Source organism: Artibeus jamaicensis, unplaced genomic scaffold (genome assembly GCF_021234435.1).
Source record: "Artibeus jamaicensis isolate MK-2021 breed Jamaican fruit bat unplaced genomic scaffold, CSHL_Jam_final contig_1284, whole genome shotgun sequence".
Lineage (NCBI taxonomy): Eukaryota > Metazoa > Chordata > Mammalia > Chiroptera > Phyllostomidae > Artibeus > Artibeus jamaicensis.
In genome coordinates, this window is record NW_026521249.1 from 6,256,372 (window position 1) to 6,263,178 (window position 6,807).

Below are 6,807 nucleotides of genomic sequence, written 5' to 3' on the forward strand. Positions count from 1 at the left end.
CCTCCTTTGCTATCAAAGGCACTGTCATCAGGAAGAGGCTAAGTGGGTCAAGCAAGGTCACACAGATTCACATTCTGCTTGGAAAATCCAGTGAGTGACCTTTCTGCTACCCAGCAGTTATGATATTCTTGTAAAGAACATCATATAAAAAGATTTAGAAATGTAAAAATCTAATCACCGTGCTTCTGTGGTTCATGACTCCAGAAGACAGATGTGATTTGCTCTGAGGATGAAGAGAGGGCAGGGTGTGGGGGTTGGTGTTATGGGAGGTAAAGAGCAGAGAAACAATGACATTAGTCAGGCCAAGTGGAGGAGCAGAGACAGGCTCCTCAGTTTAAGGTCACTCACTAGTCCCCTGTGGAAATCATTCCTTCCCCTCTAAATGGGGTTAGACCCTTACAAAAATATCAAATGGACAGATGTACTTAGGCCAACCAGAAAAACAGAAACCACACTCATGATTTCCAACAGAGAATCTCACAGAGGGAATCCATTGCACAGGTGATGAGAAGAATCCAGGCTGGAGCAACCAGAGGAAACCATTACACTTTTAACCAGGTGTGAGGGAAAATGTGATACACTGCCTGGGCCCAGGGCTGGTTCCCTGCTAGGTCTGCCCAGCAGGAAATGGGGCCTAGGAGCAGGCAGAGTTGCTGCTGGGGAAGGTGCCTAAGGCAGAAAGAGTGAATGTACTGGCTTCTCCCTTCCTCTGCCTTCCAGGTTCCTGACAGGCCCTTCTATTGGCCTAACTGAGCAGGAGCCTGGAAAACAGCCTTGAGCAGCTGGCTGAGAGATGGAGCTGAGGAGGGCAGAGGATGGATCTGAGTGCAAATGGGCTCAGGGCCATCACATGTCTTGGGAGCATTATGCCAGTGGAAGGACATCGTGAATTAGTTCAAAGCATCAAGAGAATACCCCAGGACCTAAATCTCCTGTTTTTTCAATTCAAGGGAAACACGTCTTAAATCTATCCTGGACCAAACAAATTGATAAGTAAAAGAAAAAACTCAGAAGGGAGAAGGAATTTGACAAATGAAGCACAATAATATTTAACTCTTATTTAGGTTACTATGATGCTTTTTAAGAACAGTGATGTATTTTAAATGGTAATTTGCAATTTTGCAGAGTAGTTGTCTTTTGTACATAGACAATCTAGTTATTTTTTGGAACCTACTAAAAACTTACTGCTTAACAGTAAAGTATTGCATATGTATGTGCCTTAACAAATGCATACCATCAATATTGAATGAGTTATGCTAATGGGATGTAACTTTAATATAGCACTTGCAGATGACCTTTCCAGAACCCTCCTACCCCTTCTTAATTTCAAGAAGCAACTTAATCCTTCGCTGCTTTCTAAAAAAGCTGGTTTGGGGCAGGACATTCCTGGATCAGCTTAATAACAGTGATAAAATTACTGCTAAAAAGTTTTGGCCAAAGGGACAGTAGCAGTACATGGTGAAAAACCTTTCATATGCCCAACACGAACATGTGTACACATAGTGAATTCCCCTGAGAAGAATAAAAGGCAACAAAACTTAAGAATGTTGTGTATATCATATTAAAATGCAACAAGTGCTCACATACCCTAAACTTAACAATCTTCTACTGTGTAGCAGTTGGTGCCTTTAATGATTAAGTACATGAGAACCCTGTCCCTTCTACCACCTCAGAATCATTTGTTTCTAAGAGAAGGCTAAGTTTTGATCACTATTTCAAAACGAAAAACACATTGGTAGAACTCTTTCACACAATATGCTTTTGCTACATTTTTTTCCTCTTGGTAAGTGGGAGGTTTGCACGCATATGCAGGGATAGTGGCAGAAAGAGTTTGTCATTCCTGTTCTGAGAGCTTCCTTTTCACCTCCTGTCTCTTGTCTTCCACCCTTAATCCTTTCATACAGGTTTCAGATATAGTTCTGTTACATCACAGCCAAACGATTACTGTAATATCTAACCTTGCCTTTGCCCAAATTTAAGACAGGTCTTAATAAATACAAGAAATGAAGGAAAAAGTATAATATTTAGGAATACTAACTGTAGCACCAAAACCCAAAAATGTCGCTGTGAACTCTACTGTTCACTTTGCTCTAATACAGATTCACTGCCATAGCTGAAGGTGTTTGGAATGTGTACTTTCAGAGTGCTAAAAAGAACTTGAGGACATGAGAAAAACTGGACAAAAATGAGGAAAATAAAAATAACATGTAATTGAAAAAGAGGAGTAAAATAGATGCATTAAACTTGACAGTCACCAGAGATGGTAATCGAAGTCTGAGCCAGTAGAAGACAGGGTTCAGAAGTGCTCGCAGATGACAAGGACGAGAATAGGGCGAGGAAAACACTGGTGACGCCGTTTGGTTTCTATAAACAAATGAAGTGCCAGGCACTGTGCGGGTCATGTTTACAGTGATAAACACAGTATAAATGTGCATATCCCCATGAAGTCCATGTTCTGAAAGAAAGTGCAAGTACACAAGTCAGTGTGGGAACTGTGCTAAAAGTACAAGAAGTGCATCCACGCTGACGCGGGGGTGGAGAGGCAACGTAGCCTTCCGGAGCAAATGCTGTCTACACTGAGATGAGGTGGAAGTTAGGAATTTTACTGGGAGTGTTGTCCAACTCACTATGCAAAGTCTTAAAAGTTGACCAAGGTTTATATGGAACACGTACAGGAATGAAATGAGCATGACTACAATCTCATGTGTAAAGGGAAGAGAAGACTAAACCAGTATGTGAAGGTCATGCTTTTTTTTTTTTTTAAAGTCCCTATTGGACGAGTCAAACTTAACCTGTGAGTGTTGGGGGATTTTAAGTGGGGTGATGTCATGATAATCTAAAGGGGCGGGAGGGGAGGGTGGGAAGTAAAACCTCAATCTCCAGATAGATTGTAGGAGGCTCAAAGAGGGTAGGAAGACAGACCCTTTTAAGGGTTGAGGAATGCTAGTGCTCTGTGCTAAGGCAGAAGCACTGTTATGGACAAAGGAGAGATCTGAAAGGAAATGCCAAGAGAACTTGGAAGATAACTGCATGTGGTAGAAGGGACAGAGGAGTCAAGTGCAACTCCCAGGATTTTTATTTGAGAAACTGGGTGGAGAATACTGCTGTTCACTGACACAGGGAGCACGAGGGTAGCAGCAGTTTTGAGAGAAGAAAGTTAGTTTGATTTAGATCCTACTGGGCATTTTGGTTGGATCTGTGAAAGATAAATGTGGGAGTGATCCGAGTTCTGAAGTCAGGAATCCTCAACATACAGGTAACAATGGGTGTGTATAGGCTGAGCTGAGGTGAAGAGAAGGCAGGGCAGAAAGGGGCAGAAAGAGCAGCTTGCAAAAGGTGGTAGATCACAAACCCAGAGGAGTGTCCATTGTTGTTGAGCTGTCTGGAAGCTAAAATACAAATTTAAGTTTTGAGATTGGAAATGAGAGGAGTCTTTGGAGTGGGGAAAGAAGTAGGACTGGAGTGAGCAAATGCATGGTGCAAATATAAACATGGGACATTTGGCAAAGAGGAAACTGTACTACGGGTTGGGGGAGGGCTCCTTTCTCATTTTGGTTGGTTGGTTTTCCTTCATGACGGGAGAAATGTCAGTGTGTTAAGGCAATGATGAAGAGTCAGGAAACACAACACAGACAGCATTACTGAGGTCCTATAAGAAAAGAAGATGAATGAAATCAGATGCCAGACAAGATTGTCCCTAACATGTGAGGGGAAATTTTTTTTTTTTGCCAGAAAGTTGATATACTGATTTTATGTTATCATTTCTTGTGAAGTCATATATTCAGATTAAAGGGTGTGGGTGATGGGTTTAGAGCAGGGTCAGCAAAACTACTATGTAAAGCACTTAGTAAATATTTTACCTGCTCAAAGAATCCATTTCTGTGTGGAAATGGCCATAGACAATATGTAAATAAATTAGTGCATCTGTGTGCCATTAGAAGCATTTATCAAAGTATGTGGTGGGCTGGAATTGACCCCTGCACTATATGTAGTTTTCTGAGTTTCATAGGTTTGAGAAGTACAGGGGAGTTTTGGACTAACATAGAAAGAAAACATGGAGGGCCCAGCCATGACTTTACAGAGGATAAGCTGAGGCGACCCAGTATTTCTATACTGATGTTACCAAATACATAATTGGAATAGAAGCAGTGATTATAGATAGTAGTCATTTTTTAAAAAATATATGTTTTCCAGGCCCCTCCATACTGTTGCAAAGGATAGAATTTTCTTCTTTTTTATGGCTGAGTATTATTCCACTGTGTAAATGTCCCATAGTTGTTTTATCCACTCATCTACTGATCCACTCATCTACACATGGGCTTACACTAAGTGAAACAAGCCAGTCAGAGAAAGACAAATACCATGTGATTTCACTCACATGTGGAATCTCATGAACTAGGTGAACTAACAAGCAAAACAGAGACAGAGAAAGAGAACAGGCTGACAGCCATATTGGGGGTGGGAGGTGAGGAGGCGGAGGGATGAAGTAAGCAAGGGGGAAAGAGGACTCATGGACATGGACAGAGGGTGGTGATTGTGGGGGGAGAGGGGTATAAGGGAACTAAATGGTAATAGAAAGAATAATTTAAAAAATGAATTTTAGAAATGAGAAAATGTACAGTGTTCCAGGTGGTACTCGTGAATAGATAGATATCCAAACCCAGATATACTGGTGCACTTGTTATAAATTGCAAAGATAAGCAGTGTGGCCATTCAAGCAATAAATAAAAATGTTAAAGTCATATAATCTCTGACAATATTTTATGTGAAATAAATTTTGATTCAAGAACCTTTAGCCATTTAATGTTTCCTATCTAAAGTTAGTATTTAAATAATATACTTGTATGTTAATGTAGTATCCGAAGCATAGGGAATGCTGAAAATTTATCAAAATTAATCAAAGCATAGAAGCTGAGGCTTTAAAGGACTGGTAGTGAGTGTTAAACTTAGGGGGGATCTAACTTACTATCACATTGTTTACAAATATAAATGTAAAAATTGATCACACCTGTGGGGGCAACTACTTTTGCGAGGTCCCCCCGGTGCCATGGACACACGTGAATGAGTAAATATGGCCGAGACAAGATGAGATCTGTTTGGGGATGGAGGTGTGGGCTGTGGCCAGTTTCTCTGGGGAGAAAGAGGCCTCGAGCGCCTTCTTCCATAGCCTTTTATTGGGTTGTAATACACAGGAATACAGGGCGACAAGGATCAAACCGTAGATAACATTTTGAAGAAATCTGAGGGCTTACTATGAGTCAGTGTCTCTCAGGAAGAGAGTTGCAGAAACTTTGGGAGACATACTTATTTCCTCTTGGACCCTTATCATATGAATGAAAGCACTCTTAGCAGAACAGATTTCACAGGTTTATCAGCAAGTCTTTGTGGTGCAAGATTTTCCCCCAGGACACGCTCTAGCAAGGCAAGGAGCTGCACCTCTCCCCAACAGGTATTCAGGCTAAAGGGGATTAGAGCCAGGAAGCGCTTCTCCCAGAGGACATGGGGACTGGGCTTTGTCAAAACCGGGGGGCAAGAGTCCATTGCTCTCTGTTGCAGCCCCTGAGTCCTTCCATGAAGGCCTCCCAGGTGATCGAGTCTGGCTTAGGTTGCCCCCCCTGTGAGGGGTCTTACCCGTCACTGACTTTCTACCAAGCTTTGGGGGCAGGAAGAGGAACTGAGGCAGCGTTTGCTACCAGAGACAAGCTTTGTCTCCTGTGGCTGGCATTCCAGAGGTGGTCTCTTGCCCTTAGCCACAGGGGTAGAGATACAATTTTTAAAATCAGGCAGAGTGGTCTACAACATCTCCTCCATTTATGTTTATGAAATTAATTCAAATAGTTAGGTCTGTGAAATCTACTATTTGCTATTCTCGAATGCAATCACAAGAAAACAACTTCCATAAACATCATAGAGCACAAACAAGAATTAAAACAAGGCATCCAAGGGCTGTCATAACTCAAACTCCTAAATTCAGTCAGTTGAAATATGATATAAACACATGGGAAAGACAAAAGTAACAGGTCTGGTTACATTTCAGTTTTTGGGAGAATTAGCATAGACTTCACAAAGTTACTTTAAAGATATACAGCAAGGATTAGTATCTGAGCTCAGGGTGAGACAGTTTAGTAAGAGTAAGTTAGAAAGCATCATTAAAATCAATAAACAACCAGTAGGTCCAATGACCCGCATTCTCAGAATAAGTCCATCAAACCAATGTTTGGAGTTCAGCAAGAAGAATCTGAAAAACCTCCTGCTTGCTTAAGCGTTAAATGTCCTGCAGCATCAATTTAGTCCCTTTAGATTGGTAGAAAAAGTCTCTCTTAGGTGATGTTGAATACCACTCCAGGGGTGTTGGTTGGAATTCCACACAGCTTGGAGAAGTCTGGATCAGGAGAGTCCAGTGGGTGGAGGTGTGTCGTTATCAGGGAAACCTTTTCTGTGATATGGTTTCACCCTCATTGCCTGCAGTTCTAAAGGTCATTCTGAAAAGCAAACAGCATACCCTCTTCTCCAAGTTAAGAGTTAAAATCTGGGGTTAAAATGGCTTAGACTTCTGTCTGAAAATATTTTACAATTGGAATACAAAGCAACTCATTGTAGTTTAGAAAATTATAGGAGGTAAACATGGCCAATAAAATTAATTTTGGAGGGGGGGAAAGGCTCATGACTCCCCCTTTATTGTTTGTTAAAGACATTTTTAAAAGTATGATGAGCCCATTTTACAATTGCCAGACCAGTTGGACTGTAAGGTCTTTATTGGCAAATATCTTAAAACTCAAAATTCCTCACACCGAAAGATGCGGCACT